Source organism: Anser anser (assembly GCF_964211835.1).
Source record: "Anser anser genome assembly, chromosome: 5".
Taxonomy (NCBI): domain Eukaryota; kingdom Metazoa; phylum Chordata; class Aves; order Anseriformes; family Anatidae; genus Anser; species Anser anser.
Window position 1 is genome coordinate 29,044,608 of NC_139725.1, and position 27,400 is coordinate 29,072,007.

Here is a 27,400-nt window from a genome sequence, read left to right on the forward strand (position 1 = left end):
TGTGAAGGTTTATCTTTCCACAATTTTTTTTTTTTTTTTTTACCCAATGTTCAGGTCAGAATGTATGCACAGGGGCATCCAATGGAACCAATGATCATTCCTGTGTATCCATGGTATAGTGGCATACAGAAGGTGTCTACGATCCAATACTGGAGAAAAAAAAAAAAAAAAAAGGAATCTTCCTCAGATATTGTCATCTGGAGAATATGAGGGTTAGATACCACTGTGTATGTCTTTCGTTATGTATGGCTCTCAGGTCCTGCATAGACCTGTATTCTGTACTATTTAGTTTCTTTACTTGTGTATTGGGGTATTAAAGCTGGACTGGCCTTCACAAATTAATCCGTACAATAGAAACTTGTCTATCAATAGCTCTAATCCTCTTGTTGCAAAACTGATTTGATATTGGGGTACCCATACAGGTATTGCTCTCAGCTTTAACTTGATCTGGACTGGGGATGTGTTTTTTGCTCTCTCAGGTTGTTTTCCTGTCCAAACTAACAGAGTTATTGTGTTTAAAACCTCTTCAGGTACCTGCTGGTCCCCTTCTGGCTCTAACCAGAAGGTAAATTTGGGCTTTCCAAGAGTTTTCATTTAGAACCTTAACTTTTATCTTGTCTGTGACAAAACTCACTTGGGATTTAATTTTCACAGTAAGTCTCTTCCCAGCAAAGGGAGAGCGCACTCAGGCATATATAAAACTGGTGTGTCAACATTCTTCCCCCAATTTTACAGTCCATCAGCTGCAGGAGCAGTCTTTTACAGTTTGTCACTACAGAATTAGTTGCACCACTGTCTCAAAGAAAATTGATGGTGTCTCCCCCAAACTTAAAAGGAACCAGGGCATCTGCTGGAGAGACTGCAATTTCATCCCCTGATTTCCATCATTCTGACTCCAAATCTTCCAACATAATCAAATGATGCTCTTCACTGCCTCTTTTCAGCTCCTTTTTCTTTTCTAGCACACACTTATTTTTCCAGTGTCCCTCTTCCCTGCATCAGGCACCCTGGTTGGAGCCTATGGGTTTACTCCTTCCTGCCCCCCCCCCTTTGTCCATGTCCACAACCCTTTAAAAATTATCTTCTATATCCACCTCTGCCTCTGCCCTGAGTTCCCTCCCCTTCTACAACAGCTGCTGCCAAAAGTAATGCCTACAGCTTATTTTTTTCTCTCTATTTTTGCACCTCTCAATAATTATAAACTTTGTATGCAATCTCAATTAGCTGAAAGACTGACATTCCCCCAGCCCAAACTACCTTCCACATTTTTTTCCTAATATCAGGAGCAGATAAACCGCATGTTAAACATTCTCTTATTTGCCTTATCATCTGGGTCCGGATCCATCCATTTTCTGACCATTTCACAGAGGCGTTTGAAAAAAGCAAATGGGCTGTCATCTGGGTTCTGGCAGACCTCATATAGTTTAGAGGCATTTTTCAGTTTTGGTGCCTCATGTTGAATCCCAGAAAGGATTACTTACTGGTACTGCTTTACCAACTCTCAGCCCTTGCCAGTATTTGGGTCCCCCTCAGAGTCTCTCTTAATCGGTACCAATGCTTCCACATCCTCCCAGGGGAACCTTTGCCTTGCCTCTGCCTGAGTTTTTTGCAGAAGCATTCTCCTTTCCCCTGCAGTCAGAATGGTGCTTAATAAAGCTCACATGTCTGCCCAGTTGGGATTATGGGTTATCATTTTACTTGCAAATAATTGGTGCATCCCCTGCGGATTATCCCTATAAGGCCCAGCTGACTGTTTCCAGTTCAGCAAGTCTGATGTAGTGAATGGCACATGAACAAAAACAGGCTTCCCCAATGATCCTACAGCCTGCCTCAACAGGGTTTGGGTAACTGGCCTTCCCTGTTTGGGATGACAGGCAATTGGGCTAAAATTTATGCTGCTTCTGTTTGAATTAGTTGATTCATTTAGGGGAGATAACGAGACCCCTGAGCTTGGGGAGGCATCCTGTACTTCCCTTGCAGGGCTCACAGGTATGCTTCCCTGCCCTGGTGACTGCAGGGTTACAGAGCCTTGGCTTAACCTACTGAGCCAACTAAGAAGGGCTCGCAGGTTACCAGCCCGGTTCTGTCACACCATGGGATCTACATGTGAGACTGACGGAAAACTTAAACCTGCGCCCCTTCACAAAACCCATATATGATGAAGGGTGTGCTCACCAGCCCACTGGATTCCCCCCATGTTAGCAGGGGACCTCTACAAGCGTTGTGCCGCTGTGCCACCCGTCAACTCCAGGTTGGTGGAGGGCTGAGGCCAGACCTCCGATAACGTCCCATACTTGTGGTTACACACTTCTGCGTCCTTATCCTTGCGTTTTAACTTTTTGTCCTGGGTTGGCAACACTTGTGCCCTCAGAAATGCGCACAGAACAATAGCTGATTAAAATGGCCTGAGTAGCGCCAACACATAACCCAGTTAGGACCTTCTGTGAAGGATGTCACAGGGTAATTTTAATTATTGCTTAATTAGTGTTAATTGCCCACAGCAGAAGGCCAGAACTCAGCCTTCAAATGCTCGGTCAGCCACTCAGCACAAGCTCTCTGGCCACTCAGGAAGCCCTAGTCAGCGGGCACCATAAAGAGCAGGATTTGCACTTGGCCCTCATGACGGCGCTGGCTAGCAGGTGAGATAACTCGGGGGATTTGCTCTGGAGCAGAGAGAGGACGTGCTATCTGTGTAATCGTGTAGTGCCTACTAAGTTATAACAATAAGCGTGTTACGCGAAAACCCGGTCAGCTGAAGGAAACCCCACAACGCCATTCCGCTGTTCGGTATTGCCGGAGGACCAAGGCGCCTGGCCGGCTGTGCTCTGGTGCCACCTGCTGCCCGGCGGTGGGGGTGCTCCCCGCGGGACCCGGAGAGGATTTTCTAGTGTTTAAAGATCTTTTCTAAAATATTTTACAGCGGGAAACTCTGTGGAGGCCTTAATCTACATAGAAATGCTCCAGCGCACAGCATTTAACTGGATCCTCTGAAGTACTTCTATAAGCCATGAGTTGCGCCTCCTTTGTGTTGTGTTCCTCCTCTGGCCCGAACCCTGTGCCGCTTGTTTTAGGCCCTCTGCTAATTACAGACAATAAAGACTTTTCTTCAACTGAAATAGAAAAGAAACCCTGTGAGCTACACCCCTGCTGCTGCTGGCTGTACAGCTCTAAGGAGCCTGAGGAGAAAGGCACTATAAATGGCTATGAGTTAGTTATGGGCCCTAGGCCTTGGCTCCAAATCACACCTCTGAGAAACCAGGTGTACATGTTGTGGTGTGATCCTGACTCAGGGAGTGCCTGAGCACTTTTTTCTAAAAAGCAAACAATCATTGTATGGCTTATAAACATATGGGGGCTGTACAGGAGAGTAGGAAATGGTGTTCCTCGGGCAATGGTTGCATTCCTTAGCTGTGGTCAGTTCAGGCATTAGTTCAAAGAACTAGTTTTCTCTTTGGTGCAGTCACTGAACACCTCTAGACTTGTTTCTAATTTTGGCTAAAGCTGGATGTAACCCACTCCCAGCCTCACAATAGGTCAAAATTCAAGCCTGATGTTTCTGTACAAGATTGTTGTCTCCTCTCAGCCTTGACTTTTTTCTTATACGGACTAATAACATTAGAGCTTTTACCATTTACATTTGCCAAATATTATTTGGCTTCTCAGGAGATACCAGAGAAATTAAATGTCTTATATCAAACCTTTAAAAAATTAAGACCTTTAACAAAATATTTTTCTGCTGGATCAAAATTAACGTGTGATTCTTCTAGCAAGTAAAAGTAATGCTGCCATTACTGCAAGAAATAGTTGCTTTCTCTTTTAAATTTGAGAGAGCTTTTGTGGTTAGACTTGTAGCTTTAACTTCACAAAGCAGAATACTGTACACAGATTTCTACAGTCTTTGAAATCAGTGCCTACAGTTTACAATCTGGGTTTATTTTTACTAGATTTATATTTAAGGTAAACCTGCTGTCATAAAAGAATACTCTGTGAATGGTAGGCACATAGGCAAAAAAGGAGAGAATATTCAGGACATCTTCCACCTGTTTTCCTGCACAGGATCAGGCAAAATCCCACTGCTTGCAGGAGGTTATGCTCCCAAGGGTTTGTGATTCTTAATGTTTCTCAACCTCCACAGAGGAGACCACAGGTTTTGGATGGCAGCAGCTGTGTTCCTCTTGCAAGCTCATATTCATTCCTCCCAGAGACCAAAAATCTCTGGGAACTGTCCTGAATTTCCAGTAGCTGTTTACTCCATTATCACAAAATCGATCACAGATGGTGCTTTTCATTCTGGCAGGTTGGAAAAATAATCTCTTGGCTTACATCCTGAGCACATTTGATCTGGACTCACTGAGTGGAGTCGTGACAGTCCGTCATCTTCTCATTGACAGAGAAACACTCTCCTGACTGCAGCTAAATTTTGGGCCAGTATGAACATTTTCCTTTAAATAGCAAACTTCAGCCTTAAATAGTTACACTTTGCCCTTGCTGTTTGGCTCTCTTGCATACCAAAGACTTAGCTCTTAGCAACATGAAATCCCATCCTAATTAGCTTCTGTTTAACAATACCACTTTGTACCACTCTCAGAATGCTGAGCTCCTTCTATTCTGGGGCTACAGAGGAAGGGAATATTTCATTTCAAGCCTAATGCAGTTCAAGACTCTTTCTGTGATTTACTTTTTTTGAAGTGTAAAGTAATCCTTTATGTTAAACCTTAACTACTCTGTATGAGTAAAAATCACATTCAAGAAATAAAAGGCTATTAACCAAACATAGCCCAGTGTAAGGGCACAAATAAGAAGTTCTGGAAAAGTCTGCATTAAGCCGACATAAATGGTGCATGCTAGTCATAAAACTTGTGTGTAAATGGTCAGGTGGTATAATTCATTATAATTTGATCCTCAGCTAGAGAGAAAAACGTGTATTGCTTAACCGCTGGGGAGGCGATAAGCATTTATGAAATAGAGCAACTCTCACACATACAAGTAAGTAGTCTTTTGCATTTGAACCAATGCTTCCAACACCTCCCAAAAGCTCTGGTACCAAAAGTAGCTCTGTTTAAGACAACTGAGAAGTATGGTCTTGACATACCTGACCCTATATCTCAAACAGATAGTTTAATGTCTCACTGCAACATTAGCATATTTTCTGATAAAACTTCCACCATTAGTTATGGAGCTGCGTATTTCATTTGTTGATAGCAAAGGTTTGTGAACATATAAACAAACATCAAAGGGAATTAATAAGAGAACCTTATACTGAACCCTTAAGAGCATTGTCATGAGGGTGTGATCATCTGAATATTTAGGAGTGGCATTTTTTTAAAAATGCAGGCCTGGAGAATTATTTGCAGAAAGCCTCGAGAGCCATGTACCTCCCTAGAATAAAAATAAACACGGTGATGCAGAAAGATCTGCCCACCATAAATACCAATGGTTAAAGATGATCATTCACACATGCAGTTTTGTATTTGGTCCATTTTTTTATGCTACTATAAATATTTTCATCACCTTATAGGAAAATGTCTGGATTCCACTAAAGTTTCTTATCTGCAGCTATCTGAAGATACGTAGAGGGACAAGGCAGGGCTGGTTTTCTTTTCATCCTTTCAAGAAAACTATTTATAATCTGTTTCACTTGCTATCCTTGGAACTTTGACCTAATTCCCATCCCACAAATCTGTTCCCCAGGACAACATTATTCATAATAATGAAAATACTGAATTTCTGTACTTCGCAAAGTTGTGCAACCAACATGTTCGTATTCTTTGAAATAAGATTTTATATCTTCTAAAGTAAACAAAAGATTTCCTTCTTGAAATGGGTTTGGTGCCTATTTTAAAGGAAAAACTCCGCAATCATATGACACATTCCTATCACTGTAAGTAACTGTAAAGCAACCTGAAAAAACCTTTGCTCAAAAAACTTCACTGAGATAAACTTAAGATTGGAAGTTTGAGTTGATATTGGAGCCTCTGTAAATTAGCTTAGTCTTGGTCCTGAAATATAATATCCAGCAAAGCTTTATTTTTCACGTCCTTCTGCCCATAAAGCCCTGGAGGCAGGGACTGCAATTTGTTGGGATAATTCCAGCATGCCTTGGTTTTTCAAACTCAATGGCATGCAAGGTGCAGGTAGGAAACATACATCAGTGGAACCCTTGACCTCCTGCTCTGTGGGGATGACAGACAGCTATGTAGTGCCACTAAATTTACTTCCGATAATAGAGGTAAAGAACCGTGTGCTTAGTTGGGTCTGGGGTCTGAATAAGGGCTAGCTGGTGGAGGTTCCTTCCAGATAAGATTGTTGGAAATTATCCAGTGTCACAGAGAAGGTTGTATTAGCTCCTTTAAGCATCTGTGCTTTTTTCCACATAATTACTGTTGGATATACAGATATCAGCATGGACAAATGTCTGTTTTGACTCTATGAGAAGATTTTTTTTTTCTCTACCTCTGCCATCCAGCAGGTGGGAGGAGATCAACACAGTGAAATATAGGGTACTGAATGGATTGTTCCCTAGGGACATCTGATTTGCCTGTGCACATCTCCTCAGGGCATATCCAATTGCTCTAATTTTCATACAATTATCCACCAGCCTCAGGGAACATGACAGCACCATTTTTTACTCCCTTGGAAAGAAAAGAGTTGGGTATCACAGTGTTAATATTCATGAACCACAACAAAGGGCCCCTACTCTTGCCACATAAACTGCCCAGCGATGTTTACACCTAGAAATTGCTGGCTGGGGTTACAGGACTGCTGCCGGTAGGTGGAAGCAGCATAGATATTGACTCATCTATCTGCATCTTTTCACTTGCTGTCTTCTCCATCTGTTTTAGATGTTTCTAAGATTACTTCTGTAAGCATAACTTCTTGTGATGTCCAGAAGACATTGTTCTGCTATACCAAAAATGTCCTAAAAATAGATTATTTGCACAAGTCTAGTGGAGTTGCTTTGCCAGAAAGTGTTAACTTGACTGCTGAGTTGCCCACCTTGTAAAGAGCTTTAGTCATCTTTTGTTATCCTGATCATGGGGCAAGGACACTGAGAATAAAGAGAAGGTAAAAACTTGGGGAGAGAAAGGTGATGGACCTACTGTAGTGTAAGGGAGAGGTGAGGGGCAATGTAGTCTGACCATGGAAGTAGGGCTTATGAATTCCGAGTTTATCTGTGTTTTATTTCTGCCACAGGGATGTTTGCAGATAAGTAATAGCCAAATGCTCACAGAATTATGAGCACATAAATGTTTTATAGTCAATGCAGTATAGTTAGTACTGGAGGTTCAAGTCTGGGATCACGCTGGAGAAACGGCTTATTTGGGGAAGATGTACTATATTCTTTGTCCTCTGGTCATATTAGAGAATTGAGAAGAATGTCAGTTGGTGGTTAAGACTGTACCTCAGAGGCTGGCTAATAGAGCACCCTTAATTGCTTGTATTTGGATAGATATCCTTAAGGAAAAAAAAACTACTGAAAATGTAGCTGACTCAAAAAGTATTTTATATGCTGATATCATCTTTGGCTGTGTTAAACTGTGGTAGAATATTTCTCTCTAATAGCGTGCCTAATGTTAGAACAAAATTTCCAATGGATTTGAATCAAAAAGCAACTATGACTTTTTTGCTGAAGAAGCACAATTCAGTACTGGTACTTTTACTCTCAAATTCCCCTTCTATTAACGTGTATTTTTGCTTTGGAATGATATAAAAGAGCTAATTTAGTTCCTGTTTACAAGGACGATTATGGAAAAAGCTCTGAAAGAATTTGGTGGCATAGGTGTGATAGAAGTCAAGCTGCGAAAGAAGTGAGTACTTATGCATCAGAGACTAATTTGGACTTCTTTCTGACCCTCATTCAACCTGTTTAAAATCTGTCTCATGCCGTCAGCCAGGGTGTTATAAAATAGAAAGTACCTAGTTCAACCATCAGAGTGAGATTAGTTTGCCTGACTACCCAGAAGTGAGGCAGCTGTTCTGAACTACTCATCTGGCTCCATCTGTCATCCATGGAGAAAGGGGAACTGGTTCCATCTCCCTAGGATGGAGTGAATCACCATCCAGAAGTGTCCATCTCTCATGATTGAGTACATAGGGAATTACAGGAGATAGAAAGCAGTAGATCACAGTATTCTTGTAGGCAGAGAGCAGCTAGTACAGAGTGAAGTTAGTGGGATGTAGATATCAGCATAGCATATTATGAATCTGGGACAACCTTCCATGTTTGCAGCACCTCTAAGAGCTGAATCAGTCCATAAATGAAGAGTCACAAGTAATTGTGCAAATGACTTTAACAGCTGGGGAGAAGAAAGGTACACCAGTATCGTTGCTCAAGTTCCAGTTCACTTAATCTGCTTTTGTGTTTATATTTCTGAGGTTGACTTCTCATTATCAGCATCAGTTACACTATTTGTAACTGAAATTTATGGAGGATTACTGGGATTGTTGGGTATCTGGAGCATCCTTTCTGGCCTCTATTAGAATAACAAGCCATAAAAATTAAGGTTTTAAAATTCACTGGGCTGATTATTTTTAGGCTGGGTATTGGCATTTGTAGTCAGCATAAAAATATTTGATAATTACAGATTACAATATGACAAAGTCTTATTTTAATACTTCTTTTGGAAATGTCATGAACTAAACAATCTTCAGGGCTATGCACTTAATCCCATTAAATTATTCACAAAAAGTTTCCTTAAAAACTTTCAAAAATGAAAACTTACTCTTTAGACAATGTAACCATTCCTATGGAGTCTGTGCCGGGTCGATGCTTATCGAAGGGAAGCTTTGCGATATTAGATATAGATGAATATTTGATGACGTAATTATTTATTCATTGTATCTGTAGAAGCAGAAAGTCTTTTTCATTTGACTCTTCTTAGTCATCAAGTGATTTGGGGCCATTTGGCTCCTACCCCACCTGACCTACTGACATTTGTTAGGATCATGTGTTTGTTGTGGGACTGCTATTGGGACAGTGACAAGACTCAAAAGGAAAAGAAGGAAAGAAAAAAGCCACTTTTTTAAAAAGTGAGGTAATCTCCTTGTTTATCGCTTTGAGTTCATCATATGAATGTATATGGTAGCTGAAATAGGAGAAATTAGGTGGCTGCTTGTCCGTGCTTCTGGGTGTTCTCTCCAGTTCTTTGTAATGAACTTCAGACAAATTTCTCTGTGCCTGAGGCAATCTGCTTTAATGGGAGAAATATTCGCATGCAATGCATTCTGAAAGTAGCATAACAAAAATAATGTGACAGTGAAATAGTGGAGATGATACTCAACGAGCAATGCAAAAGGGCCTTATTTCTAGTGGAACTGTTCTGTAAGTCATCCTTGTGGACCAACTGAACCAATGCCACAAAGATCGAAAACAGAGGAACACTTCAAGCAAATACACTGCTGCTAATGTTGGAAGTAGCAACACAAAACCAGAGATGTTTATTGCTAAGAACAAAATTAATTTAACCAGTGTTCTGAAACCTGCTGGAATACAGTAAAATTTCTTGGTTTAGTTTGTCTCCAAGGAGAGACTATGAAAAAGAGGAGCATGAGAAGGAGACGGAGTAAGGAGGATGTGCTCTATGTTAAAGACAATCATTGCTTATTTTGGAATTATTAATAACTGAGAACCACAGGCTCTTGAGTACATTATGGCTCAATGTACTAAATAATATCAAAGCATAAAGTACCATTGGGGAAGAGGGATCTCTCAGAGGCCACTGGATCAAATTAGAGAACAGGATGAGGTACCTTATAAACACACCAAAGCTCAGGAAGAGAAGCTCAGATAGAAAAATATGAAAGATAAATGGAAGTTTAAGAATGGTTACTAGATGAAAAAAAAAAGCCTCAAATTCATAAGCATGATAGAGAACAATGTTATTTAAAATTCCATCCGGAGTTGATGTGCAAAGTGAAGGCACAGCTAGAAAATAAAATGCCTACATAGCAAATGGTCAAATGGGAAATACATATTAATCAATATAAATTAGAAGTTATACAATGTAAAGATAGACAAAAAAAAGATAGACAAAAAAAGACAACAGACGAAAATCATTGTCTGGCAGGGCTTAAGATAGTAAAGTGAGTTAAGAGTATACTAAGAGTATATTAAGAAACAAAAGTCTTAAGGACTTAAGACTTAAGGACTGCTGTTGCTTGATGGAGATGATAAAATGATAATGCTGCAGAAAAGACAAATATTCAAGGAATATTTCTGTTCTCCATTTGGAAAGAAGATGACGCACTTACATTACATGGACTGATGAAAAATTTTCCACTCCATTAGTGACCAGGGCAAAATGTAAAGTATGTATTGGGGGTAAATATTTTAAAATCATCTGGTCTGCATAGCTTACACAGGAATACTACTAGAGCTTATTTAACTGATCTCTAGCCTGCTGAAACTGATATTTAATATATCCTACAATAGTGAGGAAATACCAGAATACTAGAGGAGTGTCTGTTCTGTGCCAATATTAAAAAATGGAAAAGTCAATAATCACAGTAGATGTGTGTCAGCAAGCCTAGCAAGCAGTTAGGGAAAAAAGTATTAACTGGTAGAGATTCTCTGACAAAGACTGAGAAAATCTAGGGATATATTTTCCAGCATCAGAATAATCTTGATTAAAGAAAATGTCAAGAATAATTTAAGCATTTAAGAAGGAAGATGATTAAAGGAGCTCTTAAAGCACCTTCTAGATGCATCTTCTCTGTTTCCATGGCTAAATAACATGGTTACCAACAGAGTACTTACTGGACAGGAATGAATGTATACAGAATGTATATACCGAATGTGAATTCTGCTTGATTTCTTAAATTAGTTTCTCACTGAATGCTTCTTCATGTATAATATTTGGATGAAGGGCAGTGCTGGATCTTTATACCTGTAAGACTCTGGTTCACTGAGAGAAACATAGGACAACAGGATCACTTAAGCGTGAAAGAAAAAAAATAGTCCAGCCAAGTCTGTATGCTGGATGTAAAGCAAAACAGAGTAAAGCCATGTCAACAGAGCTTTGCAAAATCATGGAAATAATATTAGGATGAATTTTAGATTCAGTTCTGTTCAACATTTTCATCATTGCCCTACAAGTGGATATAAACTCGCTGCTGATAAAATATGCAGATATTATAAAGCCTGGTGGAATGGTGATGATGAGGGAAAAGCATTTATATAGAGCAGGCTGGGTCACTCGGCAGATCAGACGTGTTTGACTAAAAAGCCTTTTAGTACAGCCAAATGCAAAGTTATGCATGTGGGAACCAGATAGGAGGTTAGGAGATGTGTAATCAGAAACTCTACCCTGGAAAACAACACTCTGAAAAGGATCAGGGTTGTCAGAGTATGGAGCAATTTCACTCCAACAAGATACTGTGGCAAAAAGGGTGAAATCAATCCTCGAATGCATAAACAGGAGAATAGTGAGTAGAAGCACCAGGGTGCTTTACTTCCCTTTGTGGCGCTAGTGAGACTAATCATATGCAGGATATTTATTTTCAAAGGCTGTTGAAAAGCTGGGGAAGGCGCAGAAGGAGCTTTGTAATTATTCAAGATCGAAAGAAATTGCCTTATTGTAAAAGACTTACAGTGCTCAACCTGTCTGACTTTACTGGAAAGGGGATGACTTGATTTATGGCTTGATTAATGAATTGGTACTGTTGGAGGAGTAAAACACTAGCAGGAAAGGCCTCTGAGCAGAGTAAATCTTAGCGAGGACTTAGTGCAGGAATTATAAAGCCAGACAAACTCAAGTGAAGAATGAGACAGAAAATGATTAACCACCAGAACAAGCTAATGTGGTGAATTCTTCATCTCCTTATGTCTTCATATCAAGACTAGATGTCTTCCTTATCGGCCTACAGCCAAATACAAGTTGTCAAGCATGAGTTATAGCGTTTAATAATGAAATATCGCCATGAAAATTAATGGTCTATGATATCAAAGAGGTCACTCTAAGTGATAGCAATCTCTGGGATCCATTACGCTGCAGGAGAGCAATATATTTATTATTATAATTATGCCAATAAGCTGTTGCTAAACATGCAACTTTCCCTGTGTTCTGTCCTTTAAGCGCTGCCATTTAATAACAAGATGAATTAAGCTTGTCAAGGTAACTAATGAAAGAAACTGGAGGATTGTAAGTCCCCAGCTGATTTTCTGTGTTCGGATATTCCAGTAGATGGCCATTACACACGTGAAATAGAAGTTGCTGGGTGACCTTCTTTCCCTTGTCCTTCTGTCTAGAAACTTCTTTCTTTGGCTGTGACATGCACCTATTGTAGGTAACCTGGCCTCATGCACACGTTGTATTAACAACACCAGCTGAAGTATTTATGAAAGGCATGAACAGAAGTTGAGGTAGAGAAAAAGAAAAACAAAACAGTGTGCCACAGGGCACAACGTTTTCAACATAATTTAGATGCTTGAATAGGGGAACCTCATTTGCCAAAATGTTATTTGATATTCGTATCACCAAAATGAATAGGCATTAATTGATGCTAAATTGCTTTTGAGAATGCTGTAGTAGTGACCTGCATATCTGAGTGCCTAAACACTTTTAAGATTGAAGCCCATGAAAACTTTCCTCCTCCAAAGTACTTTGGAGGCATTTGTGGCTCTTGGGCAAAGCATGGGTGCTGCTGATAGTGTGCAGCCATTCCAAATAACAGTTTAAGAAAGAAACAAGAATCTCACCACTAATGCAACTTCAGAGGAAATTCAGGCAATGCAGAATGGAGAAGGGCAGTGTAAGATAACTTGTATTTATAGTAGACAGCTTATCTGACAGATTTAGCTGCTGCTTTTGCTGCTTCAGCCCTGGTTGCGAACAGCTTTCGCTCATCTCAGATGTTTTTGTTACTCAGAAGTTCTTGGCCTGTGGAATGTTCTCGAGCAGCTCCTTGTGAATATTTGATACATAAAAGTAAAGAGTAATACTGTAATTCTTAGCTCAGAATTGCTTTTATGTATTCATTTGACTCATCCACTTTCCACATCATTTCAAATCTCAGAGGAACACTCTTTCAATTTCATTCATACTGTTTAATTGCTCACACCCTTCCTTACTGATCTCTTTTTATATTGCAACCCTTGTCTTTTCCATAATTTTCCCCCATCCCCTCCCCTCCTCTCCTCTCGCTGGTTTATTATCATTACTTGACTAATTTTTAGAATTGTATTATAAGTGACTTGGAGCAGACACTTGTCATTTTACTGTTGTGCAGAACACTTTGCAAACACGTCATGTTGTATAAATAAAAACTACAGCTACAGAAATATTTAGTCTCTCAACCATTTTGCAGTATAATACATACCAGAGACATTATATGAAATAGAATTATTTATTATAATTATCCCATCTCTGGTACTGACATTCAAAAGCATTTTAGGTAAATCACGTGCTTTCTCTGTTCTCTGTCTCAGTTTCTTAGCTAGCTCAGAGTTACGAGATGTGTCAGTGAAGTGCTAGCATTTGGTTGTTCAGCACCCTAGAAACCTTTCAAGTATAACACCTCCTTGCTTATCCTGCTTTCTACTGCCATATGAAAGCCTTCTAGTAAAGGAAGTGTATTCCCTGTTTTACAGCTGGGGAAACAAACCCAGAGAGGTGAATTTGAGGGCACTGAGAAGGCCTGAAGCATGTCTGTGAACACAACCCAGGTCTCCAGGGTTCCAGTCACCTGCCATTTTTCCTGGGCAACACTTTCCTACAAAATAGGTTATTGGATCAAGTGGGACTGTGCATGTGCAGTTTTGTATAGTGACTTGTTCTTTTCAGAAACAGCACTTGCATGGTGTTAAACCTGGCAAAATAACAGAAAAGATATTTGCCTCCAAGCCCATCAGGATCTGTAATTTCCACATATATGGTATTTGCTTTTCTTCTGCACAGCAATGAATCCAAAACAGAAACCATGAGGGATTCTTTGGGTTATTATTAAAAATGCAAACAAACACAGGCTTACTTTGTCAGGCATCAGTCACGCTTGTGGTGAATTAGAACCAGCCTGGTGCTGGTTCTAGAAGTCTCTGCTGCTCTGCTCTGAAGGACCTTGCTGGTATCTATCTAGTCCACATGAAGGTAAAGATACAGGAGGAGGCAGTGGAGGATATGAGCACCCTGCTGAACAATTTGTCAGTCCAAAGAGATGATCCATGAACAACACCCCAGAGGAAACTCAAAAGCTGTGATGGTCTCAATGAAAATGTCTTTCTGGAAGGTTCCTTCCCATGCGTATCTTGAATGGAAACCCTGGCTTTCCTCAACAGGCTGCCCTACAGGAAGAGTGCTTTGCTGCACGGCAGTTTCATAGCATCTCTGAGGAGTAAAAGTTTCCTATCCATCATGCTTAGTTTCAGAGCCAAGCTCTCACTAAGCCACAAGGTATCACAGGTCAGGTATCTATTACAGAAAAATGTCTTGAAGAAAAGCAGATAGCTCAAAGCATCCAAACTTTATTATTACAATTTACATCTAGAGTAACGAGTATGCTCTGGTAAGGGAATGGTTTCAGCACTTTCAGAGAGAAAGACCAGAGTTTTCTAAAATAGCTCTGGGTTTCTTGGGGTTTGCTGCCCAGCCTTTAGCAACAGCCTTAGGAACAACAAAGCCATGCCACAAGCGAAAGAAAGAGATGAACCCATTGGAGCAGGAAGTCTTCTCCAGCTCAAAGGGATCATGTTTGAAAATTTCCTTCACAGCTTCTTCAATAAATTCACTGAAAGAGAGAAGGTAGTGAAAATCTGTGGCTTTTTTTCTACTCTCCCCCAAAAGACAAAGCAATTTCCATGTTAATGCATAAAGACCTGTGTAGGCAACATAAAAATAAAATAGGTTTGTCTGCTTTGAGACCATATGTGATTTGTGGTATTCCTCAAAAGGCATTTCCTATTCCTATTTGAAGAACATTTGACAACGCAGGGACTGGGGGACCTCTCAGGAAAAAAAAAATAGAGAAATGAATTCCTTCTTTAATTTCCTTGCAAGCTTTAAGAACGCTCTTTGTTCCTCAGTTTCCTGACAGAGAAGCCTGTGTTTCGTATGTACATATGTGAAGGATTTATTAAATAAACACAGTATCTCCTCTTTTTTCTGTGTACCCAGAGAGATGAAATGCTCAATTCCCAGTTGCAGGACCTTCAACAAGCAGAAGAAAAAAAAAAAAGCCATACCTCCCCTATGAGAAAAGCAACAACAACAAACAAAACAAAAAAAAACTGATTTCAGCTGCTTAGAGACATGCCAGATTTTAAGCAACTGTGATGAAATTTTCCAGGATGTCTCTCTTTCAATGCACTGGCTGACAGGAGTCAGACTGAACCAGGGCTGAGCAGAGAGAGCTGGGTGTGTTAGCAGGTGAGATTCCTCTTTTGTTTTTGCAGAACCCATCAGCATGTAGTGAGTGGGGCAGGAAATTAGGGTAAGGGTGATTTCATGAGGCAGGTGGTTAAACCCTGCTCTGGAGAGCTGGTTCCCATCCTCCATTAGTTCATAAGCAATGTCAGACATATCACTGGACTAAGCTGGTGAGACAAATAGAAGTTCCTGATTTTCCAGGTGCTCCTTTTTCTAGACTGGGGCTGGGTTTACGGAACAGATGAGCATTCACAACTGGAATGTAAATAAAGGGAGCCATGTCAAACTAAATTATCTGGGGAAAAAGATGCTACAAGTCTCAAATTTATGATTCCTTTTGACATGTCTGGGCTTCAAATCCCAGACTGTAGAAGTGAGATCTTAGAGAATGGCTGTGCTTGCAGCAGTATTTGTGATGCACTCAGATACCAGTATAACCACCACATTAAAGAGTTCCCGAAGAAGTAAGACATTCTTTTTTTCAGTCTTGACAATTTTACCATAAATAAAACACAAGCTACAGTGAGAGAATAAGCTCTGCCAGACCCAGGATGGAAGAGTGAGGAATCAGCATGAATATTTCTGCACTAGTAGCGCACTCAGATACAAGAGTGTAGTACCAAGCAAATATGATTATGCTGCTTTCCAAAATGTTTCCATACACTAAGGTGCGGTGCTACACCCAAATAAGTCTTTCCAGAACAAGACAGGGCAGTACAGAGACATCTAAGCTGGCTCCGGGTGCACATACAGAGGAACTAAATCTGGTGCTATATATCGTGTGTTTTTCCAGGTAAAGGCAAGGCACAAATGACAGGGTTGTAAAACCATTCATATGATCAACTGCCTCTTCTGTGCCTGTTTACAAGTGGCTGCAGAGGGGCTAGGGCGCGCTTAGGTCATTGCAAACTTTTCATCTCGGAGCCAGCTTCCCGCATACGAGCCTGGATGCTCTGCAGAGACCGATGCTCGCTCCCAGCACCAGGCCTCCGAGAGCTCAAGCATGCAGTGAACACATGACAAATGGGCAGTTCTGGAAATCCTCACACCTCTGTGTTCATCCTACTCCTTTTTTTATAAAGATTTTTTTAAATGAGATTTTATAATCTCAACTCCGCTAGTTTTTTCTCTTCCATTACTAGCTCAGGCTGAAAGAAAGAAGGCTGGATGAAGAAATAATAGCTTTTTTGCACCAGCAAACACAGGTGGGGGGAGCTGGGCAAGCCCTGAGGTGTACAGCACCACCAGCAGGTGCTCTCTCTGACATTTCTCCCTCCTGCCTGTCCCCTCAGCACAGAACAGCCTTCGTCTCCATCCCCCTCACCCCTGCCTCACTGCCTCCTCCTTCCTTCCTTCTCATTCTCGGAGCCCTCTCCTTCCTCCTCACCTCCTCCTTCTTCTCTGCTTGCTGTGACTAGAGAGGAGAATACAGATTTATGTATTCCCTACATGTGCTTCTCAGTTATTCCGGTCCATCTCTGGCTGTTGATTTCTCCTTCTCGTAGGTGAGTATCTCTTAGCTCTCTTCTTCCTTTCTCTTTGACCTTTCCTCTGCTCCTTGTAAGGCATTCTCTCTTCTCATGCTGTGAAATGTTCATGCTGTCTCATACTGTGAAATGATCTCTCTCATGCTCTCTCTCGACTATGTCTCTAGCACAGTCCCCAGGACTTTCTAAAGGATGCTATTTCACAATAAATACACGAGCGCTGCATCTGACTGCTGTCCTCTGCATCTGGCTAACCAGAGACGGTATTTTTTTTTGAACATCAAAGATGTCTTAGCTATCCTAGCATATTTCTTCTCAGCTCTGTTGGAATATATATAAAAGTGTGTATTTTTTTAAATCCAGCTTGAGTTAACCAGCACATGCAATGCTGCCCTAGCTTGCACAGCTCGGTTGCTGAGGTAGTGCTAGCTGTGCGTTATTCTCCATTTCCCCTTTAAAATGCTCCATCTTTCTGACACTCCAGCTCTTGCAGTGAGACTGTGCGATCAGGTGACTCGGTGACAGGCCGGTTTGCTGCATTGTGGCATCCTCGGAGCAGCCACAGCGGTTTGCACGCAGCGTGTACGCTGAGGGGAGCGCCAGCCGGCACCCCGGGTTAGGCAGGGACGCGCAAAGCGGCGGCGTTTCCCTCCCTGGTGTGTGTGGTACCTGCGGGCCCTGCAGCTCCGGGGCTGGAGGTGCCGTCCCTCAGCAGACAGCAGCCTTTCAGAGCGCCACTGTGGCCAGACATCTTGAGAGTCCTTCCCTGTAATTGCCTCGAGCCTGCACCGGGCTGCCATTGCCTCATCATTGTGACCATTTATTATTGATATCTGAGTTGCTGAGTCATTAAACAGAGGTCATAAAAACATCCTTATTCTGCTAAAAACATTAGCTCATCATTCCTGGTACTACAGAAGGCAGGAGAGACCCGGAAACCTGGTGACTGTCAGAAAGAGAGCGTGGACTGCCTGAGGGGGCCGGGTAGGCCCATGAGGCACCCACGGTCAGGTGAGAGAGGCAGGAGGTCACCGAAATGCGGACCTGTGGGCTCTGGCCAGCTGCCACTTCTGGCGTTGTGTCACTTGAGGTTAGCCTTTCACTCCACAGTAGCTTGAGTTGTCTCTCTGTAAAGCAACAGACCCAGACATCTCCTTCACCTCTGCCTGCGGGGTGTTTTGGAGGCGTTAGTTAACCAGCTGCTGCCTGCTGCAGAGCCCGCTTAGCTCCACTGTCCTGGGGGCAGAGGTACCGGAGCTGGTCGTGTGCTCCTCAGCTCCAGCTCAGGGTTTCTGAGCTTAGAGAAAGGCATCTTCCTCTGTTATCATGCTGCATTAGAATTAATGTAGAATGAAAAAAGAATTTAATCTGTTTTACTATTTATGCCCTAAATCTACTTTCTTACTCCTCTTCCTTGGGCAATTTTCTGAAGCTGCAGGAGACCCTTCTGGGTGGAAAGACGCTTCTTGCAGGGATTATGTTTCCCTCTTTTACCAGCGAAGCCGCAGACCGATGTTTCCTCCGAGAGCCGCCTTTGATTTCCCGCACTGCAGGGCTGTCCCGTCAGCATCCAGACCCAGCCGCAGGCGGGCGAGGGCTGTGTCGCACACCCGACCGGGTCTGGGCGTTACGGGTTGCTTTAGCAGGGTAAATAGGAGGCACCTTTACCGCAGGTACCGCCAGCACCGCGCACCGCCTCAGAGCAAGCGCTCCGGGCGGCGTCGCGAGGGCTCCCAGAGAAGGGTGCCGCCGGCACAAGGCTGCTCCCGGGGGGCCCGGGGGCCGGGAGGCAGCGCGGAGCAGCCGGGAAAGAGTTAAGGGAAGGTGGCGGGGCAGGCCGGCTGTCGGGAGCGAGCATGTGCAGATTGCGGCCGCATCGGGACTACGGGCGAGCGGGGCGGCCGCGCTTCGCCTCCCGCCGCCGGCCGCGGGGCGCCCATGGAGCCCGGTGAGGCGATGGGGCGGGGGGGGGGAGCGGGAAGGAGCCGCGGCACCTGCCCGGGGCCCGCCTCGCCGGCAGCGCCCCGGGGCCTCCCCGCGGCCCGGAGCCCGGGGATGCGCCGCCCGGGGCGGAAGGCGGGGGCTGGAGCCGTCGGTTTCGCTTTTCTGGCGGCGGGAACGAGACAAAGGCGGGCGGCGGCGGGCGGGGGGAGGCCGGGCCTGAGGGAGCCGCGACCCCCGGGGCGCCGCCGCCTCGCCTCGCCTCGCCTCAGGGGGCCCGCGCGGCGCCGGGGAGCAGCGAGGTGGTGGAGGCGGAGCTGCTTCTCCCTGACATCTGCCCCCTTTATTTATTTATTTTGATAAAAACCGAGGTGGTTTCCAGACGTCTTTGTTGCAGCGATTTCAGTCAAAGTTTCACGCGGGGAAGGGAAAAATAAACGTGGGGCAGATGGGCGTTTTGGCAGCAGAGCCGGGAGGCTGGGGGCTGGATGTCATCCTCTCAGTGAGTTTTCTGCAGCGCTGGGAGGTCAGAAAACCGGATATTATCAGCAGCTGAAAGCAAGGGATTCCTCCCCTTCTTTTTTAACCGAAATCGGTGTCAGGGTGTTTGCTCTTGTTCCATTTTTGGCGTGGAAAACGCATTCAGAATGGCTGAATTTCTGCAAGATGGGAAATCTGATTCCTTCTGTCCATCCTTTGCACCAGGATTTTGAAAGCTGTCCCTAGGTTTTTTAGCACCTGGGATGCGATGCGAAGTGGTTTGCCCTTCCCTCTCAGGGTGAGCTGGGTCCTTACGCTAGGACTTCCTAGAGAGCTTTTGGCACTGCTGGTCCAAAAGTGCCAGGGAAGCACAGACTTGTTAAGTCTCCTAATTACACAGCAGCAGCAGTAAAACTCTGCCAGGTGAAACATTTCCTATTGTTCTCTGACATCGTTTATTTGACAGGTTTGTCGTGTTTCCCTCTTTGTTCTAAGGTAAATGCAGTCCCTGGGGGAGCTATTTTTTTTGCAGGCGAGGTGGTGGCAGTTTGACGACTGCTGGAGCTGTGGGCGTTGGGGATTTGCAAGAGGACCACATTGCCCAAAGAGCGTTACTCCATGGCTTCCAGGAATGCAAAAGCGTTAATATATGTACTGCAGCAGCTAGACACAGGGCTAGCCACCATTTGGTGGTAAATAGGAAGCTCGGAAAAAAAAAAAATCTGTAGAATTACTAGGAAACAGAAAGGGAAGACTTATTGAAATGCAAGTGTTGACACCTGTAGCCGCTTTTGGCCAATGCTGAGGAAAGCCCTGTAGGAAGTCTGTACTCACGGCACCGTGATGCCCACGGCACATCCTGGCGGCTCCTGAATCTCAGCGCCTAGTCCCAGTGAGAAGGTACGGCCTCTGCTGTGCAGGGATGGCAGTAAATGCCTGTGTTCTGGGGAGGGGACGGCCCTATCTGGGGAGAAATTGAGATTGTTCGCTTGAAGTTGAATGTACGTATTTTTCTCCTGAGTGGCTTTGTGCATGCCTGCGAACTTCATAGTTCTTCACTGAACAGATGTTCCCCTTTTTGTAGGGGGGAAGCTGAGGCACAGATGTTTGTTTTTCACTGGTAGACTTGAAATTGAAACACAAAGCATCAACTCCCAAGTTGCACGCTTCAACTAGCAGCTTCCTAACCAAAGGGCAGCAGAATTGTTACAAGCAGGTTATTCGCTGCCTGTGAGACACTTTGAGATCCTGCATGTTGAAGAAGGAAGCAGTATCAGCCTGTGGAAGGGAAACGGAGGGGCAAGCAGGTGCTGAGCTGATACTGCCTGTGCCTGCATAACGTCTTGCTGAGGTCTGGTCGCGTGGCTGCAGCCATGGTCAGCGTTGCTGTTCCCACTCTGCAGCTGGGTGGCAGGGGAGGCTGGAGCAGCTTCCTCGGGAGAGTTCAAACCTTGGGATTCTTATTGCGAGATCCCGTGGCAGTCTGCGAGGAAGGTCGAGGGGGCTACAACGTGAGTTAAGGATAGCTTATTGACAGGTGGGTTGAGAGTAATGTAGATCTCTGCATGCGTGTGGAAATGATACCTGATAGTGGGAGCTCTGCAGTTGTGCTGACAATGTCATAATGTGATGTGGTGCCGAGCAGGGAAAGACGAATTTAACCTTGAAGCGAGATGCTGGTTCCTGACCTCGAGTGTAACACAGGAAGAGGTTTTTGGGTGAGGTGGAGTACTTTTTGAGGTGGTGGGCTTGGAGTCTTTAAAATGAGGTATCTTTTTACAATCTATACTTTAATTAAGCTCCTTAGAGAAGTCTTAAGGATTGCAGATGCAGGGATCCCTTTGGGCTTTTAATTTGTCTATCTCCTTATTCCTTCACATCAAGAGAGAATGAGTTGTTTTGCGGTGTCCTGAATGTACTTGTGTTACCTGTCCATTTGATTAAGGCAAGGATTGTACTCAGTTCTCGTGCTACAGGGCTGCAGGCAGTCACTGCATTGTATGCAGGAAGGATATTTTCTCTCAATGCGTAATTAGCCAGATGAATTTAGTTTTTGCCTTCCTCTGAATCATCAGGAACGAGCCAGGTCGGGGCAGAACACGCAGAAGGAGGAGGTCTGGGGGCAGTGGGAAAGGAGGAGATTGCTCACCCCGCTGAGAACAGTGCACGAAGGTCTTTTTGCTGGCATTAGGTGCTCTGCTGGCAAGTCCTGTTTGTATCCTCAGGATCATACTTACCGTGGAGTTTGGGGCCAGGCTTTTAGGTTTCCTCTGCAGCACATCGTGGGTTGCAGTGGGTCATCCGTGTGAGACCCATTGAAACAGTCCTTTGCCAGTTTTGGAGCTGCTGCAGGGGCTGTGGCGTGGTTTTTTGTGTTCTTTGTTCCTGGTATGTAAATCTAATCTCCTTAGACTAAAGGACCTCTGTCCTTATCCAGATTACTGAGATCTGTGGCAAGGAAACTGCATAAAATTTAATAAATTGATATCCGGGAGGTCTGCCTAGATTTTGGGCAGAGTCCTTCCTGTCCTTAAACTTCGCAACAGGGAGTTTTTCCTCAGGGAAGATGAAGGGAAAGTATTCTGAAAAGCTCCTACAAAAGAAAAGCCTGACATAGCGGCACGGAGGAGACCTGTTTGCTGACACTGAAATCATAGAAGTGTCAGGAAATTTTATTGTTGGCACTTGTGCCTTAGGATTCCTTGTTTCTGGATTGCCTTTAATAAATGTCATGCTTAAGGAAATGAAATCAAGTTGTTTTCTTTTAGCGTTTTTTCCAGTCTCACGCTGCCTACTATTACATGGTAAGACAAGAGAGGTACCAACATGACTAATTAAAGGGCAGCAGTGTTTCGTTCCCATGGGCTAATTATTCCATAGAAAATGGGTCAATTACTTAGATAAATTGTTTGCCAGCAGGAGGCAGGAAAAGCCTCTGCTCCCACCCCTCTCCTTCCTTTGGTGGAAGGCACTGCCCACCTCCATAGGCGGTTGCAATACCTTGGTAAGTTTTCAGATGCTGAAGGCAGGCTCTGAAGGTGGGAAGTGACCCCTGCGCCAACAGCAGTGTGGTCCCTCCTGGCCCGGGTGCTCCTGTGCTGCTGTGGGTGAAGCAACGTCCAACAGAGGTGTTCCTCTGCGGGATCTGGGGTGAGAAGTGAAGTTGAGCAGCACGAATGGGAGGTCGCTTTCGAAACAAATCTGCCTGTTTCAAAAGGTGAGGTAGGGTATTTTTCCTTACTTCTTCTGTCAGAAGATTCATCATCTAGGGAGCTATGTTTTCCTACGTGAAAGGTAGTACCTGTTTGTGGCTATGATTGGTAGGGGCTTGTAAATGATCCCCTTTTACTTCTCAGATCTGCTCCCTGTATGTATTTTAATACCCTCTGGTGACTTGACTGCCTGCCCGTGTTGCTTGCTGTTAGCTCTGGAGGCTCTGAGCAGGCTGGGCAGGGGAGTGGAGGGCTGATTTCCTTGTACATCAGAAATAAATGCGGCTGTTTTTTCACGTTTCTGTGACGACACGTGAAGCAGGAGTATCCAGATGGTTTCCGAGCTCTTAGGTGAAGGTGCTTGTGCAGCCAACCAGAAAGAGTGCTGAAAGAAAGCCAGGCTGGGCAAAGGCTCTGGCTCCGCAGGAAGATTACCAACATCTATGCCAATTGAGAACAAGGTGCTCTTTCTGGTCAGTCAGAGCGCTACATTCCTGGTTGTAAATGATACACCCAATAATGTCTGGTGCAAGCCAAAGCCTATGCCCTTCACAGGCCGGCTGAAACAAACGTAAATTCTATTTATTTGCAGGTGTATGCTGCTTTTTAATGCGTCTCTGTAGGCTAAATGAAAGCTGGGCTGCTTTAGAAATGTGTTTGTAGGCATATCTGAATGAGAGCCTTTTGGTTACTAGTTCAGAGGTGTCTAGTTATTAGTGCGTGTAAAAGAGAGAAGCGTTTTATTGGCTTCATTTTGTTTTAGATATTTATTAGCGCCAGCACACAAGGTTTGCCTCAACCTTGTTTCAACCCCCTCCACCCTCGCAGCCTTCCGTCAAAGCTGGATTAGATTACAGAGGGAATCTTCTCCACCGCAAATGTGTGCTGCCTTGCTTTCGTTGCATAAGATCCAAGCGCTAGCAGTCGCTAGATAAGTGTTGATAGCATGAGCTGGTGGAGCTGTGGTTCGACTCCTTCCCGGCTGCCCCTTGCCTCTCAGGTGCTCAGGGTATTGACGGTAGCCTTTACGAAGGACTTCTGCGAGGCACCGTGCTGTGCTGGGGGCGTGATGAAGTGTTTGTGAAGGGGGAGGCTCCCTCCTTAGCATAGATAGCTGCGTACTCCAAAGTGCCTGCTGGGTTCGGGGAGCCTGGCTTGGTTTGTTTTCAGCTGGAGTGCTCGCACAGAAGATGGCCAGACTCGGTCAGCTCCACCAGCCTAATCTTGGCTAAGAGATTCTGGCTGGATCGCGTCTATACAGAGCCGTAGGTAGGCTGGTTCCTCGCTGCGTGTGGCGGTGTGCCTGATGGGAGCGGTGTCTGGCAGCTTCCTCTTCGGCTAACCTCACCAAGGTAGGCATGCGTAACCTGCGGGATGTTCTTTGGCCAACGTGTTTCCCTCGGGTTTTGTATCAGTTGAGGCTTATGGTAAGGATGTTTCCAGTAACTACTGGAAGAAGAAGATTTTTTTTGTGCTTTCTGGTGTTTTCAACATGCTTATGTAGTTTCCCCTAGTGGCATGATAGGTGCCGTGTGATTTGGTTTATTTTGATCCAGCAGTTCTTTCCAAGGTAGATCTCGAAAATAAGCCTTCAATTGGTAGTGGACTTGCACAAGAACCACAGGCTGTAGGGCACAGTTCATAAAATTGCTTTAAGGTCTACCAGGAAGAGAGGAGCTGCTGCGAAGGTAAGGTAATGATTCTTTAGCAATATAGATGTTGGCTGTCCTTGCTTGGGGTTTTCCATTGCCAGTTAATGCTTTACATGGAGGTGAGATACTGGAGATACTGGGTTTCTAAAACATCACCTTCAGTCACCTGAGCTGACAGGGGCTATATCCTATCAGCGGCGCCCCAGGCAGCTGAGCCATCCACTTTCTGTGCAAAATGGAAAACAGAAGTGCATATATAAAGCTGACAATTTGTTATGTTATATTGGCATGTAACTCGTGGATGCTCAAAAGGTCAATCCTTAGGGTGCAAGTCAGCTCTTAGCTGATTATATCCTTTAGGAAACAATTCCTCAGTTTGATGTTTGTATCATGAGGTATTAGTACTCACCATAAAGGCAGCTAAAGGCTCTGTTCTTTCATATAGATTAGCTGGAGCGTAACTAGTTTTTCAAAGAGCAGGTCAATAAGTAGCACATATTCTTATCTAAAAACATAATGTATGTACATGTTTTGATTCACCTCTGATTTTCTCGGTAGGAGCCCTAAGAGCTGCAATAATGCCTAGTAGTCCAATTCCAAGGTAGGGTATGCTACCGTGGAGCAGGGGGGAGGTTCGTCTTTTTTTTCTTTTCCCAGCTACATACCAGACATACAAAGTGCCAGATTCTGATGAGAGAAATGTAGTTCTCATGGTATGAGATCGCTGTTTGGGAAACAAGGACTGGACAATGTCAGGACAACGATTAACATTTGCTGTGCTTTGGACCAGGGCTTAGCAACGTTTGGAGTACTAAAAGCTGTAAGTGCTAACACCAGCACTTCCGTGGCATCCTTCTGAGAATCTCTCTGCTCTTAATGAATTTTCAGTGCCTCTCTGTGAGGCTGGTATTATTAGTGTCATTTTGCAGACAAGTAGATAAAATAAAATGCTTGTATGAGCACATTTTGTAAGCCAGGAAAATTCCTGAGTAAAATTCAGGAATATTAGTGTTTTGACCAGTTCTTGAGCTACCACCTTGAACTTTCTCTTTTGCCAGGACAGAGGCTAGGGGCATTACTTTCGGTATCTTTTTTCTTGTTAGGTTAGGAACCCTGAAAGTGAGACATTATGCAACATATCTAAGTATGCATGTGATACTTGAAAAAATGGTAATCAGATAAGTTGCTAGGCGACAGTACCCTGCCTTCAATTACCAAAAAGCCAGTGACTTTGCTTTCATGGTGTAATGTGTTCTGTACTTCTTCATAAAGCAAGTGTAGGTGGAGTTTTGTGAGAGTTGCTCCTTTTAACTCTCCTGCTCAACTGCCATACTGCAAGGTCAGGTTTAACCCCAGTTTTAGAAAAAAAAAAAACAAACTTCACAGAGCCTGAAAACAACAGGAAAAAATGCTTGCTGAGCTCTTCAAGGTAATGAAGTTTATCTAAGTGTATATAAGTAAATAACCTTCTGTCCCACAGGATTTCACCAGCTTGTGGGAAGTAGACCATAGCTCATCCCTGGGAACATGATAATAAGGAAAAGGGTGAGAGATTCATGCTAAGAGGTACGTGCCAGGGATATGTGGCAAGCTGTGGGAAACCTTAAACAGAGACCCGTTCGCCCCAAAGTACTGAGAGCTGTGGCAATGCACGAGAACCCGCGCGTAAAGCCAGCTGGTTCGTTTTCGCTGCTGTAGCGGGGAAGGAACGGAGGGAACATCAGCAGTGAGGTGTACGTGGGGAAACAGTCAGTGAGACTCTAATAATACGAGACAGAGCTACCAGCACAGGGGAGTGAGTGTGTGGGTTCAAAACCTGACTTTTTTCTTTTTTTTTTTTTTAAAGACAGATTGCAGGATAACAACAACAAGAAATAAAGGCTCTTGGCAGTTATTCCAGACCCGTTTCTTCTTTTTGGTGATAAATGGCCACAGAAGCGTTTGCAGATACTGGAGGTGCGTGTGGGTGCCAGCACCTGCCTGTGCCTCTTCAGCTCCTGGGTGGTGGCAGGGCTTTTAAGAAGAAAATAGGAAACTGGGGGTCTGATGTGCTCCTCGAGGCTTTGCCAGAAGCCTTTAGTAGAAACAGTGGACTGCTGTAGAGGTATTTGGGAAAGTATTCCCCTAACCTTCCAGATACTTTGTTTTTCTCAGGAAATCGCTGCTTTAGAGAGTTGGTTTTGGAACCTTGTTGTTGCTGCTCCTCTTCCAGAAGAGGAATTTCCTCTTGGGGAGGTGGGGATGGTGCAGTGGTGGTGTGCCTGAGTTATGGCTGCAGTTTTTATTTTTTTTCTGTGGTTTTTATTTCTTCCCTCCTCTTGGGAAGGAGGCTCAGCCACACCTCCCATGTTTGGGGTGCTGAGATATTCAGATCCCAGCCGGTCTGTGTGTGGGTTCGAAAGCCCTGTTCGAAAGGCGTTGGGGAAGGAAGGGCGTGTTGGGAGTCCAGTTGGCAGTGACACTTGTATCGTGCTCCATGTAAGCTGTGCCAGAGCGGGGTGAGTTTCTGAGAAGACAGATGCTTGCTTTCTATTTCCAAACCTGGCACTTTCTCCCCAGGAGAAGCCTAGATAAATTGAGCCACAATGCTGTTCAGTGGCTTCTCTGTTGGTGGAAATGTTCATTTTCATCACCAAGTAGTTGCATGGACCTGAGCTTTCTTCTTTGGAGCACTTTGGAAATCAGGAAAAAGCATAAGCAGATAGTTGAAGGAACATGCAAGTAACCATTTCGCAGTCAGGAATTTCATCTCCATCATTCTCATTTGATGAGTGCTATTGCCTAGCTGTACTAAAGTGCAGGAACTGACAAGGACGCCTGAGTCTGTGGATTTTAGATTTTGAAATCAAGCCTTTACCTTCAGCTCTACCTCTCTGCTCATGTGTTACGATGTAGTATTTGCTAATGAAGAGTTACCTCAATGTTTAATTTCTTTCAAGTGTAGATATGCAAGAAACTAAAACTATGGTTTCTCAAGCGTTTTGAGCTCCTAGAAATGAAAGGCTTCCTTCTGTTTGTTTTTCTTCTCAAAAAAAGGAATTTCTTCCTGCTGGGTGGTGGCCTGTAAGCCAAACCTGGGAAGTGATACGGCTGAGTACTACCAGCTTTTTGGGGGGTAGTGGTCAAATGGATGGCACGTTCCTTGGTCCGGGTCACTGTGGCACCGCGTGGGTGCCAGGGAAGGGGCTGAATTGTGCAGCAAGGTGCAGAGCAGGACGGCGTTATCCCAAGGTTAGGTTGGTTGAAGCCTCTGGGGAACAGCAGCGTTA

The 27,400-nt window shown here is 44.0% G+C and overlaps 1 protein-coding gene across 1 annotated transcript in view; it reads left to right on the forward strand.

Annotated features, from left to right (window-relative positions):
- Positions 1 to 2,560: 2,560 nt before the first annotated feature.
- TMEM229B (transmembrane protein 229B) overlaps positions 2,561 to 27,400 on the forward strand; it is a 50,886-nt gene continuing 26,046 nt past the window's right edge. The window contains exons 1-2 of the mRNA XM_083836790.1: positions 2,561 to 2,639; positions 13,589 to 16,864. The gene's annotated coding sequence lies outside the window, so the exon portion shown is untranslated. The remainder of the gene's footprint in view (positions 2,640 to 13,588; positions 16,865 to 27,400) is intronic.